Source organism: Caretta caretta, chromosome 1 (assembly GCF_965140235.1).
Source record: "Caretta caretta isolate rCarCar2 chromosome 1, rCarCar1.hap1, whole genome shotgun sequence".
In the NCBI taxonomy this organism is placed as follows: Eukaryota; Metazoa; Chordata; order Testudines; family Cheloniidae; genus Caretta; species Caretta caretta.
Genome location: NC_134206.1, coordinates 196,551,572 through 196,565,408, shown reverse-complemented (window position 1 = coordinate 196,565,408; position 13,837 = coordinate 196,551,572).

Sequence of the window (13,837 nt, the reverse complement as noted above, 5' to 3'; positions counted from 1 at the left end):
TGGTGGGTAGCGGCCTACCTCGGGAAGCGGGGGGTCCAGATTTTTCCCTATCTGGACGATTGGCTGGTCAAGGGTACCTCCCGGTTGCAGGTGAGGGATCACGTGGCGCTCCTACTGTCCATGTGCACTGCCTTGGGCCTGTTGTAAACAGCACCAAATCCATGTTAATCCCGGTCCAACACATAGAGTTTATCAGGGCGCTCCTGGACGCAGCATCGGCCACAGCCTCTCTCCCACCGGATAGATTCGAGACCCTGAAAGGTCTCATCGACTCGATTTCAAAGTTCCCGGTGACAACAGCCAGGGTTTGCCTGCAGCTCTTTGGTCACATGTTGGTGTGCACGTACGTGTTCCATCATGCCAGACTCAGGATGAGGGCCCTCCAACTCTGGTTGGCCTTGAAGTTCTCCCAGGCCACAGACAGGATGGACAAGGTCCTCACCGTGCCGGACTCTGTGATCACCTCCCTACGGTGGTGGTCCACCCCAAACAACATGCTCCAAGGGGTCCTGTTCAGGGACAGGGCCCAGTCATTGGAGCTTGCGTCCAACGCGTCGGACCTGGGTTGGGGAGCCCATGTGGGGAACTTTCAGACCCAAGGCCTGTGGTCGGCCCAAGACCTGACCCTAGATATAAATGTCAAGGAACTCAGGGTGGTGCAGCTGGCATGTATGGCCTTCCGCTTGCACCTGGAGGGCAAGGTAGTCAGGGTCCTCACGGACAACATGGCCTTGATATTCTATATTAGCAGGTGAGGCGGGGCCCGATCCTCTGCCCTCTGCCATGAAGCCCTCAGGCTGTGGGACTTCTGTATAGCCCATGACATCCACCTGAAGGCTTTCCACCTACCGGGCTCACAGAATGAGAGAGCGGATTGCTTGAGCAGGGACTTTTCCTCACAACACGAGTGGTCCCTCCACCTGTAAGTGGCTCACCAGCTCTTCCGAAGGTGGGGAACTCTCCAGGTGGACCTATCATGACTCGGCAGAACCGGCGATGTCCCCGGTTCTGCTCCAGGTGGGGCCTGGGAAGGGGCGCTATCTCCAATGCCTTTATCCTGTCCTAGTCAGGCCAGCTTCTCTACGCCTTCCCCCGTTCCTTCTAATCAGCAGGGTTCTGGAGAAGATAAAGATGGACAAGGTCCAGGTCATCCTGATTGCCCCGACGTGGTCCACACAACATTGGTACGGGATGCTCACGGGCCTGGCGGTAGCTCCCCTGTGGTGTTGCCACTCCGCCCAGATCTGCTCTCTCAGGACCAGGGCCACCTCCTCCATACCAACCTAGCAGCTCTTCACCTCACGGCATGGCTGCTTAGTGGTTAGGCAGAGAGGAGAGGACATGCTCAGAACAGGTTCAGTGCATCCTCCTTGAAAGTAAACAGCCCTCCATTCGCCACGCTTATTTGGCAAAGTGGTCCCGTTTTTCTAGATGGTTGGCGGACCATGGTGTCTCTCCCATGACCGCCCTGATTCAGTTTATTCTTGACTACCTCCTCCACCTGAGAGCCCAGGGTCTGGCGCCTTCGTCAGTCAGGGTGCACCTGGCAGCCATATCAGCCTTCCATTCACTGGTGCAGGGGCACACGGTATTTTCCCATTCTATGACTGGCCGGTTCCTCAAGGGGTTGGACCATCTTTTCCCATATTCTAGACCCCCAGTCCTACAGTGGGACCTGAACCTGGTGTTGACTCGTCTCATGGGGCCCCCTTTTGAACCACTGGCCACGTGCTCCTGGTCTCACCTCTCGTGGAAGGTGGCCTTCCTTGTTGCAATCACATCGGCCAGGCGAGTCTTGGAGCTCAGGGCACTGACCTCTGAGCTGCTGTACACATTTTTCATAAATATAAGGTCCAGCTCCACCCACACCCTGCATTCCTCCCAAAGGTGGTCTCCGCTTACCACATGGGTCAGGACATTTTTCTACCAGTCCTCTGCCCCAAGCCCCATGCGTCCAGTGGGGAGTGCCGTCTCCACATGTGCAATGGGCTGTGGCTTTCGACCTGCAGTGGACCAAGCCATTCAGAAAGTCCTTGCAACTGTTCGTTGCCTCAGCCGAGCATGCAAGGGGTCAGCCAATTTCCACTCAGCGGCTTTCCAATTGGATCACTTTGTGCATTCATACCTGTTATGAGCTGGTGGGTGTCCCCCTGCCACCCATTGTGAGGACACACTCAATTCAGGCGCAGGTCTCGTCGGCTGCCTTCACGGCCCATGTCCCCGTTCAGGACATCTGTAGGGCCGCCACATGGTCTTCGGTTCACACGTTCACATCGCACTGTGCGATCGTCTCCCAAACCAGGGATGATGTCGGGTTCAGCAGGGCTATCCTCTGTCCTGGGAACTTATGAACTCCTAACCACCTCCAATAGATATAGCTTGGAATCACCTATTGTGGAATACACATAAGCAATTACTCGAAGAAGAAAAGACAGTTACCTTTTCCGTAACTGATGTTCTTCGAGATGTGTTGCTCATGTCTATTCTACATCCCGCCCTTCTTCCCCTCTGTTGCAGTTGTCTGGCAAGAAGGAACTGAGAGTGGGGGGAGTGCGCAACTCCCCTTATACAGGAGGTGCCACTCCCGAGGTCACAGGGGGTGCTCCCCCATTACAGGTACTGCTAGGGGAAAATGTTCCGGCACCGGTGCACGTGGCGAGCACTCACACCTATTTTGGAATAGACATGAGCAACACATCTCGAAGAACACCAGTTATGGAAAAGGTAACTGTCTTTTCTCTTTTTCGTGTATCAATGTCTTCCATTCATCTCTGTCTCCATTTACACTCTTTCTTTTCACTTGCCCAGGAACTGTCAAAGTAAAATCCCTATCTTTTTTTTCTTTTCCCATGTACAATTTCGACCATTTCCAGAGACTTTGAGTTGGCTGGATGTTTTGCCCTTGTCTAAAGGAGAAGGGTCTGTTTGCTTTTATCTGCAGATGGGATGATCTCTGTTTTTCTAAATAACCAGATCCTCATCTGGTATAAATTGGTATTGCTATATTGATTTACACAAGCTGAGGATCTGGTCCTAAAAGCAGTGGAAACATGACAGTGGTAGGATAATATGCAGTGTTGTTGTAGCTGTATTGGTCACAAGATATTAGCGAGACAAGGTGGGTGAGGTAATGTCTTTTATTGGACCAACTTCTGTTGGTGAGGGAGACATGCTTTCAAGCTACATAGAGTTGGACTGAAGTTTGTATATCTCAATAGTGAATTAGACTCATAGACTTATTGATTTAAGGTCAGAAGGGACCATCAAGATCATCTAGTCTGACCTCCTGACCATTGCAGGCCACAGAACCTCGACTACCCATAGCCTCTGGCTGAGTTCCTGAAGTCTTCAAATCATGATTTTAATACTTCGTTACAGAAAACCCATCATTTACACTAGTTTAAACCTGCAAGTGACCCGTGTCCCATGCTGCAGAGAAAGGTGAAAAACCCCAAGGGTCTCTGCCAATCTGACCTGGGGGAAAATTCCTTCCCTACCACAAATATGGTGAACAGTTAGACCCTGAGCATGTGGGAAAGACCCAGCAGTCAGACACTGGGAAAGAATTATCTTTAGTAATTCAGAGCCCTCCCCATCTAGTGTCCCGTCACCAGCCGTTGGAGATAGTTGCTACTGGCAGTCGCAGATTGGTGATATACCATTGTAGGCAGTCTTATCATACCATCCCCTCTATAAACTTATCAAGCTCAGTCTTGAAGCCAGTTAGGTTTTTTGCCCCGAGGTCTCCCCTTGGCAGGCTGTTCCAGAACTTCACTCCTCTGATGGTTAGAAACTTTCACCAAATTTCAAGCCTAAATTGTTGATGACTTGTTTATATTCATTTGTTCTTGTATCAACATTGGTGCTTAACTTCAATAACTCCTCTCTCTCCCTGGTATTTATCCCTCTAATCTATCTCATAGATTCATAGATATTTAGGTCAGAAGGGACCATTATGATCATCTAGTCTGACCTCCTGCACAACGCAGGCCACAGAATTTCACCCACCGCTCCTGCGAAAGACCTCTCACCTATGTCTGAGCTATTGAAGTCCTCAAATAGTGGTTTAAAGACTTCAAGGAGCAGAGAATCCTCCAGCAAGTGACCCGTGCCCCATGCTACAGAGGAAGGTGAAAAACCTCCAGGGCCTCTTCCAATCTGCCCTGGAGGAAAATTCCTTCCCGACCCCAAATATGGCGATCAGCTAAACCCTGAGCATATGGGCAAGATTCACCAGCCAGATACTACAGAAAATTCTTTCCTGGGTAACTCAGATCCCACCCCATCTAATATCCCATCACAGGCCATTGGGCCTATTTACCATGAATATTTAATTACCAAAACCATGTTATCCCATCATACCATCTCCTCCATAAACTTATCAAGTTTAATCTTAAAGCCAGATAGATCTTTTGCCCCCACTGCTTCCCTTGAAAGGCTATTCCAAAACTTCACTCCTCTGATGGTTAGAAACCTTCGTCTAATTTCAAGACTAAACTTCCTGGTGGCCAGTTTATATCCATTTGTTCTTGTATCTCTCTATTTATGGAAAGCAATCATAACTCTTCTCAGCCTTTGTTTGGTTAGGCTTAAGAAGCCAAGCTCTTTGATTCTCCTCTTATAAGGTAGGTTTTCCAATCCTCTGATTATCCTAGTAGCCCTTCTCTGCACCTGTTCCAGTCATCCTGTGATCAATCAATATACCCAGGTCTTTCTCCTTTATCTCTTCCAACTGATAAATCCTCAGATTATAGCAAAAATTCTTCTTGTTAGTCCCTAAGTGCATGACCTTGCACTATTATATTTCATCCCATTTCTATAATGCCAGTTTTCAAAGTCCTCCAGATCTTCTTGTATGATATTCCAGTATTCCTCTGTACTGGCGATACCTTCCAATTGCTGTCTGCTGGTGAGAAGGAATGACTGGCCAAAGCTGCTGCACAGAGATGTTTTTTTCTTTTTCTTTTTTCTTTTCTTTTTTGGTGTTCCTAGTTGCAATTTCTATGGTCTTCCTCCCATTTCATGCATTTCATGTATTTAATATTGGCCTTCCCAGGAAGGTCTATGTAGCACATTGTCTACTGGGACAATATCTGATTACTAAGATGTTCAGGGAAATCGGTATGAAAGATTTTAAATACTTGGTGGAAAAAAGTGTAGGTCCCCTTGGCAAAGATTTTGTGCTGGGGTGTAAGAGAGAAAGCTTTTATTCTTGGGAGAGAATGAACATTTTCCAGGAGAAATAAGAATTGAAAAATTCCATTTCTCTTTCTCACACACACAAGCATCTTCCCTTCCCTTGTCCCTTAGAAGCCGCTTAAGTCCCTCTCCACCCGGCTCATGGTCAAACCTGGCTGTTTTTTGATGATCAGCGAGACTGTAAAAGGACTAATGTTAGGGTTAATGGTGACACAGCCCAAAGTTGGTTTACTTTGCTGATCATCTGCTAATTTGCTACTTATTCTTTGAGTGAGAGTCAAAAGTTTTCAGAGGTCAGAGTTGCATTGAGCCTTTCTTTATGTTTTTATGGACACTAGTGATGAAGTGAGTGCCCTTGGCTAAATTTTGTGTAGACATCTTACTGGGCCAACTGGTATAAATCTTTCTCGCTCCCTTGAAATCAATACAGCTATGCTGATTTACACCAGCTGAGATGCTGGCCCCCTAAAGCTCTAAGGAGAATATTAGGGCTGATTTATATTAGAAATGGAAAGTAGGTAATTTTTAACATTTAGCCATTGTAACCAAATGCTGGACTATGCCTGAAATAATGAGGTCCAGTTTGTGTTTGAACTTAAACATGAGTTGCATTGCTCTGCTAAAAGGTTTACTTAAATACAGAGATCCCTTCAAATAATAACCACTTATCAAGTTATGGACATATGACATGGACCACAATCACAGTCAGACTTCAGAGGGATCAGATGAGACCATCGTAATTTGCATTTACACAGTTTCTTTCATGCAAGGAGTTCAGAGTAATTTATATGATTTCATTAACTCTAAACACCACTCCTTTTAGGCAGGTAAGCATAAGCACTGAACTCAGTATATGCAGTAGTTAAATTGAGGCATAGAGAGTTTAAATGACAAAATCACAGGGCAAGTCAGTAGCAGAGACACAAATAGCAATCAAGTGTCCTGACTTTCAGCGAGGGTGATAGCCACTAGTCTTATGCTCAAATTTTATATGCTACACAAGGCCAGGGATTTACTCCTTCCATGTTGGTAATGTTCCTGAGAAAAGTAAATAATCTATGCTATGAAGGAGCAGAGTACGCCAATGCAAGCAGGTCAGTAGGGGAGCGATATGGGTTGACTCCGGAAAGGATTATCTATCAAGATCTGGCTGTCAGCACTCCCTGCATGCTCAGTGTATCAATCAGAAGTCCCAGTGCACAGACAAAATTAAACTCAGTGTATAGATTAAATGAATACGTCTGTACAGAGTAAGAAAAATAATTTTACAGTATCCAATCAAACTCTTATCATTTGCTTTGTATGTGCAGGAAGTACTTGCATTTCCACCCTTACAGGAATGAAAGACTATCCTAGGTATGAACCAAAAGACTTTGGGGTAAATTCTGGCCTGTTATATGTGAATGCGCTGGAATCGCTGTGAGAGTGGAGGAGGAGCGTTTAGAAAGCCTCTTCCTCTACTTCTCAGTGCATTTGGAGCCTTTTACAGTGCCCACTGAAATCAATGGAAGGACACTCATCCATTGACTTTAATGGACATTGGATCAGCCCTTGCTTAAGAACATAGCATGGTACAAACAGGAAATAAATGCCTGAATCTAAGCAGGGGAGTTTTTACACTAGCTATAGCACTTCAAGTAGTTGATCAGTATAGACTCCCAAGGGAAGTGACAGAGGCCACATTACTGCAAAGATTGAGGAACAGGTCCAGTAAGACATTAGTGGCTATAACTTGGGGGCACCTTCTGTGAAATGCAGGAGGTCAGAGGGGATGGCCAGAATGGTCATTTCTTGCCTGACATTGTATGCAGTTGGCTGACTCAGGGGACTGAGAATGGCTTATGGAGCGTTTCACCTTCAGGTCATTGGTTGCAATCTGGCTTCAAGTTCATAAATACTAAAAGTCATTATGATCTGACAGCTGTCAGGAGGGCTTTGTGAAATGAGGTATCTAGATTGGGTCTCTATCCATTTGCCAGTGAAGAAGTGTCTGTATCACAGAAAAAGCTATTAATGTAAGTATCACTAATTGGCAGTCTCAGCAGAAAACCCAAGAGCTATATGGGTCACGTGAGCTGTACTGACTTTTTACCCCTCTAGGGCAAATGTGAAGCACAATGGTGAGTGATGGAATAATGGTGAGAAGGAAATTTACACCATTACTGTAGTTGCTGTACTTGTTCTGGGGATAAGGAGAGAAGTTGAGTCTCGAGGGCTAACACGCCAGCACTTTTAATCATTGTGAAATTCCCTTTTAAGAGGGTTTTTCTGTTGTTGTTTTTAAATAAACTTTTTTTAAGTGCGTACACTCATTAGTTCAAGTGGGTGAAGCCATATTGTTAGAGACCTTTTAAAATGAGATTAGACAACATATGAGAAAATATAGGGAATAAACGTGCAGTTGTTGGGAGATACTCTGCATGAGTTAATGTGTCTTTTCCATCTCAAACTTCTGTTAGTAATGTAATATAAAATACTCAGATTCTTTAGTAATAATTTTCTGGACACAAATTATCCATAAGAAAAATTTCATAAGAATTATATTTTGCTTATTCAATAAGGGGTCTGTATACTTTTGTGGAATTCAGAGTGTTTGGGGAAAACAAAGACAATGAAGTATTGAAAATATGATGATCGATTTGCTTCTATAGGAAGGAGATCTGCAGAATTTCTGCAGAATTTTAATACAAATGAATAGAATTTGAATTCAGCGGGCTAAATTCTGTCTTCACTTACGTTGCATAAATCAGGTGATGTCAATGCAGTTACAGAAACGTAAAACCAATAAGGGGTAAAATTCGATCCACAGGACCAAATTCTGCTCTCACACCAGTTTAAATCCATATTAAGACTGAAGTCAGTGGTGTTTCTTTGAATGAGCACTGGCACAAATGAAAGCAGAATTAGGGCAAGAGTCTGCTCTCAAATTAGTTTAAATCCAATGAGGCTGCTCTGAATTACTTTGTTTGAGAGCAGAACCTGGCTAGAGTTTAAATCAGAGTGGCTCCACTAATGTCAATGGAAATTTATGCTAGCTGAGGATTTGGCCCATCAAATATAAATCAGCCAGCATGCAGCAAATATATTGTCTGCTAGATGTGAGTGAGAATTGAAAGAAAAAGTAATTATATAGTATCTAAAGACTATATAGCTCCAAAAAAGTAAATCATTGATTTATTTGAAAATCTAAGTATATGCAAAACTTCATGAAAATTTAATGTATCCTGTCTTATTTTTCTAACTTGGTTTCAAATCACTGGCATGACATCAGTCAGTGCAAATGCCTTTCTCTCTACCAAATCTGTGTATTAAACAACATTCAAATTAGATGGAAGAGTTGGAATCATATTGTTAGGTAATGGGTATTTTACCCATGTTTTATCTCTCCACTACAAATTTTATACTTTAGCTTATACAGCTCCCAATAGATCTTGGTATAAGAGACCTCAATAAATCTCAAACTATTTAATATGGAAAAATGTATTTGTTATTTGTGTCATGTTTTCTTAGTGCCCTCCAACTTTTGACATTGGAGAGATCATTCTCTTTGCCAACAAGTAAAGAAGCTTTGCAGCTTAAATTTATGCTAAATAATTGATTCATTAATTGTTTAAATTATGGATCTCAATTCACAGATACAGGTATGTGGGCATATTTGTCTGAATATACATTCCCAAACTATGTGACATATTTATATTGTATGACATTGATATAAGATTCACAAATCAACAGCATTTAAGGAGGAAATTTATAGAAACAAATAGGATGTAGAACAAGTTTCCCATGCACCCATTGGATGTAGAAGTTGCACAGTAATGAGAAAGATAGAAACTTCATTTACTAGTCCATCTCTGTATATTGTGTCTGTGTGGTACTAGCACCTCGTGTCTCTGCTGCTCTTGTTTTTCAAAATTGCTTTTTTAATTTGTAATTTATGCAGTCATCTCTAATTCTTGGAATAAAAAGGTAGATTCATTTGCATGATCTATATATAATGGGGTTAGGAGTATTCATTCCCTTTTTCTCACTCTATAATAGATGTAGGGGAAATGTGGCCGCCAGTTTGTGCGGGGGGGGGGGGTTGGGGAAGAGGTGAAAGCAATATTTCACAGTTATATAAACAGTAGGGCTGTGAGGACATAGCCATGAAATATAACTTTTTAAAGTTTAATGGGGAAAAAATCAAAACAGCATGTGCAGCATTTTAACCAATGGAATTGCAGTATGCAAATAAACTAGTCTACTGCCTGAAGATTGCTTGGCTTTCATATCCAATTCCAGTTCAACCACCAGTGCTACCCATCCTCCTGCAACATCCCACTGTTCCTAACCACCTTGTAATCAAGGTCCAAACTAATGGCCTCATTCTGCTACTGTTAATCATGCTAAACAGTACCTTGAGACTACTAATGAAACGTTGATTTTAGTTGGTCTAATTCTAATGGCAGAGCAAAGTACTGTTCAGTATAGTACAGGTGGCACAGTTCTACCCTAAAATCTATGGACCTGATTCTCCTATCAATTACAGAAATGTTATACTGTATGGGCCTGATTTTATAGTGTTGTGTACCTTGGGTAGTGATTTACTTTTGTGAAAAGTGCATTTTGCACATTTTTTCATAGGTGTAAATGACAACACAAGGTGGAAGAGTTATTTTTGATGTAAGAACAGAATCCAGCTCTCTATAAATCTATAATATTTTCTTCCCAATCTTGTTTTTCTTTCAAAAATGTTCTTGCTAATTCAGGGCAGAGCGATGCTTGTACAGAATTGAGATTAAAATGTTTCCTTTCATTAAAATACACGGCAAGAAAACTGTATGAGTAAGGTTCATGCATACACATCTCTCCTGTGTCCTAACACCAGATACCAGTCAGGTTTTGCTTTTTCTGAATGCCAAGATATCACTATAGTCAGAGATCGGTTTGTATAGCTTCACAGATTACAGTTACCTGAATACTGTCCTCTATAAATGTAAGTAATGGTAGAACTGGTTGAATATGTTGCATAATTTTATTTGACAGATTTTGACAATAGTTGTAAATTTTCTGACTAATACTTTCAAATGTTGAAATTCAATGAATATAATTGCAAATTTCACTTTAAATAGAATAATCTCATCCAGATGTGCTAATACCTTGTGCAAAGATATAGGATCTGTGCAAAACTAGATGATTTCTTTTCACAAGGATTAGTCTGCAGAGAGAGAATAATTCTCAAATCTGCTTGCAAATGGGTCCAGGTTCACAAACCTGAATTTTCAACAAACCCTGGACAGAGTTTTGAGTTTGTATATAAAGCCAACTAGGAAAGTTTCATGTGGTTTCAGGTTCCTTTGCAAACTTTTCCCTCAGCCCCTCAAGGCATGCACTAACCCACACCCACACCCACACACACACACACCATTATATCATTATATACTGTAATAATGCATGGCAGGGTGAGTTACATATGGCATGGAGTTGATTAAAAAATGTTATTGGCACCCAAGAATTACCATCATTACATAACATATATTACATCCTGGAGTATGGTTTGTTATTTTTATGAAGTCTTTTTAATTATAGTTTCTCACACACACACACTCGTTTTCCTCATTTGTTATATTGTGGCTCTGATCTTGGATTTCCTCCAAGATTTCCTCTGAGGACAGCACCCTACTTCTGAATTTCAAGTTTTAGAAGCCTTGTCTATAGATGTTTCTCCCACTGCAATGATGTTGTAGTATCAGGCAGTTAGTATCAGCATACTTAGATGATGGAACCCACTGGTACAGCTGGGCAAATAAATGTTTTTTCAGTTCCCTGGCAGTCCTGAAAAAGAGAGGAAAAAAATGGTTCAGATTGAATCGAAAGCAAATTTGTTTTTTAAATTTTCAGTGAATTGAAAAAGTCAACAAAAATTCTGTTTAAATTTGGGGCATTTTAACCTTTTAAAATAAAAACAATGGGCTAAATGCACAAAACCATTGAGGAGGAGGAGCAGGTGCCACCACCCTGCTCCATACCCAATAGCCCAGTGGTTGTGGCACTCACCAGGGAGGGGCAAGTGTGACATTCTATACCTTGGGGGAGCATATTGTAACCCCCATAGTCTTAATTTTCATATAATCATGATCTCATATATAAAGTAAGGTATCAGGGGAACGGTTACGACCTGCTGAAAGTCATTTCTCTATCCATATACATGTATCATTAATGCATATGAAGTTATGAGAATTGTGTTGTAGGGTTGTCACTAAAACATGCTGTAAATTGGGAAATCAGCCAGATATTAGCTTCCCAGAGGCAACAGTAAGGAAAGGGCGGGGTGTCAAATAACCCATCAACAGCCATTGTCCAGCAAAGGAGCTACAATGCAATGACTCACCTGCATGGGGCCCCACAGGGGAGTTGCTCAACCTTGCTTGGAGAGACTCAGCAATGCCCCACAGACATGCCTATACTTGTGTTCTACAAGCACATGGACTGAGAGTATAAAACAGGCCAAGTGGACACATACGGGGCCCTTCTCCTGCCCCACCTATGCTGCAAGCAACCAAGACACTGAGAAGAAGACAAAACTCCAACACAGGAGATTGGCCCAGGTTTAAGGAACAAACCTGTATACTAAGGACTGCAATATCCAGTGGGGTGAGAAAAACTGCTTAATCTAGTCGCTGCCCAGTCTAATAGGGTTGAGAGTTTAGACTGTGTGCTTACACTTTATTTTCTTTCGGTAACCACTCTGACTTGTCATGCTTTGACTTATAATCACTTAAAATATATCTTTATAGTTAATAATTCTGTTCTTTTATTCTACCTGAAGCAGTGCGTTTGGTTTGAAGTATGTCAGAGACTCCTCTTGGGATAACAAGCCTGGTACATATCAATTTCTTTGTTAAATTGACAAACTCATATGAGCTTGCAGCATCCAGCGGGCATAACTGGACGCTGGAAGACGGAGGTTCCTAGGGTTTTGTCTGGGACCAGAGTTATTGGCTAGTGTCATTCGCTTGCAAGTAGCTGGGAGCAGCTTACATGCCAGAGGCTGTGCGTGAACAACCCAGGAGCGGGGGTTCTCACAGCAGAGCAGGGTAAGGCTGGCTCCCAGAGTCAAGGATTGGAGTGGCCTAGCAGATCACTGGACCAGATAACACGAAAGGGGATATCACAGTTGGGTTCAAGTTTTTTGCCCAAGAGCAAGGATTTGCATCTGGGTCTGCCACATCCCAGGTGAGTATCTTGACCACTGGACTATTAGACATAAGGTCATGAGGGTTGGTGGCAGCAACAGAACCTCCTCTCTCACTTCCTCCTGTTTTGGAGATGCTGCTGAAGGCTACGTCTGTACTGCACATCGCTTGCAGAGGCATGTAGTGTAGGTGTACCTACATACCACATTTGAAAGCAGGCTGCATCCACACTGTGGTGTGTAGCTACATGTGTCCGTGAAAGGTTCTGGCAGGGGAAAGGGGTGATCCTTCTCCCCAGCTGTTGGAATCTTTCCCCACTATTGGAGCTTTTCTCTATGGCTGGGCAAGGGCTCCAGCAGTGGGGAGCTGCCAGAGCCTTTCCCCACTGCTGGAGTCTTTCACTGCACCAGGGAAGGGCTCCAGCAAAAGGGAGGTAGCGGGACATTGCACTGCTAAAAACAACAATGTAGACAGGGAGGCACGGCTTGGGTGAGTAGAGAGCGCTGTGTACTCAAGTACATACCCGCACCCTTTAGGCATATGTTTACCCCCCTCTACACTGCTATTCATACCTGTGCTCGGGGGGCTGAGCAGGCATGTACTCTACATGCTGCCAAAAGAGGCGTGAAGTGAAAATGTACCCTAAAACTGCTTTTCAATCTAGCTCTATTTTTTCCCCCAAAAACCGATTTGATGAATTTGTGTCAGTTTTGTGAATAGTTTCGCTGGCTGCAAACTGCATTTTTCAACAAATAAGCTATGCATCTTAAAAATGTCACCCAACTCTGTCCACTAGTCCATTCCATTCTCCTCTACTTCTGTTAAAGGAGGTCTGAGTATGTGACTGGACACCATGAATTCCTGAGTTCTAATCCTAGCTCTGGCATTGACTCCTTCTGTGAGCCAGCCACCTAACCTCACGGTCTCAGCTTCCCATGCTATAAGTCGAAGACAACAAATCTGACCTCGTCTTTCAGCTTTTTAATGAGGACTGATGAATGATGGAATGTTTATAGAGGAATTTCCTATGATCTACCTATTATCATTAGTCTGGATGTAGGGGAGGCACTCAAAATACTCTTTTCCCCACTGAAGCTTCAAACTGCCTTCTGTACACGAACACCCACTCTTTTCTGTTCTGGTTCGGTGCAGGTATCTTATACCCTTTGTATTTTAGGCATGGCTTGAGTGTCTCACTTTTTAGGAGTCTAGAAAAATGGGGTAATGGCACATATTATGAATTCAGTGAAACACAGCATGTGGCAATGTTTTCAGTGAAACGCTATCTGCCTTTAGAGGAGAACCAGCTAGCCAAAATTTATTTTCAGAAATCCACGCATAGGGCCAAATCATTAGATGTGCTCAGCCCTTGATGAACACTTACAACTCCCACTGGGGGCAATGGGAGTTGTAGTTACTCAGTACCTCAGGATGAGATCCATAGCTTGGATCTGCAGATAAAT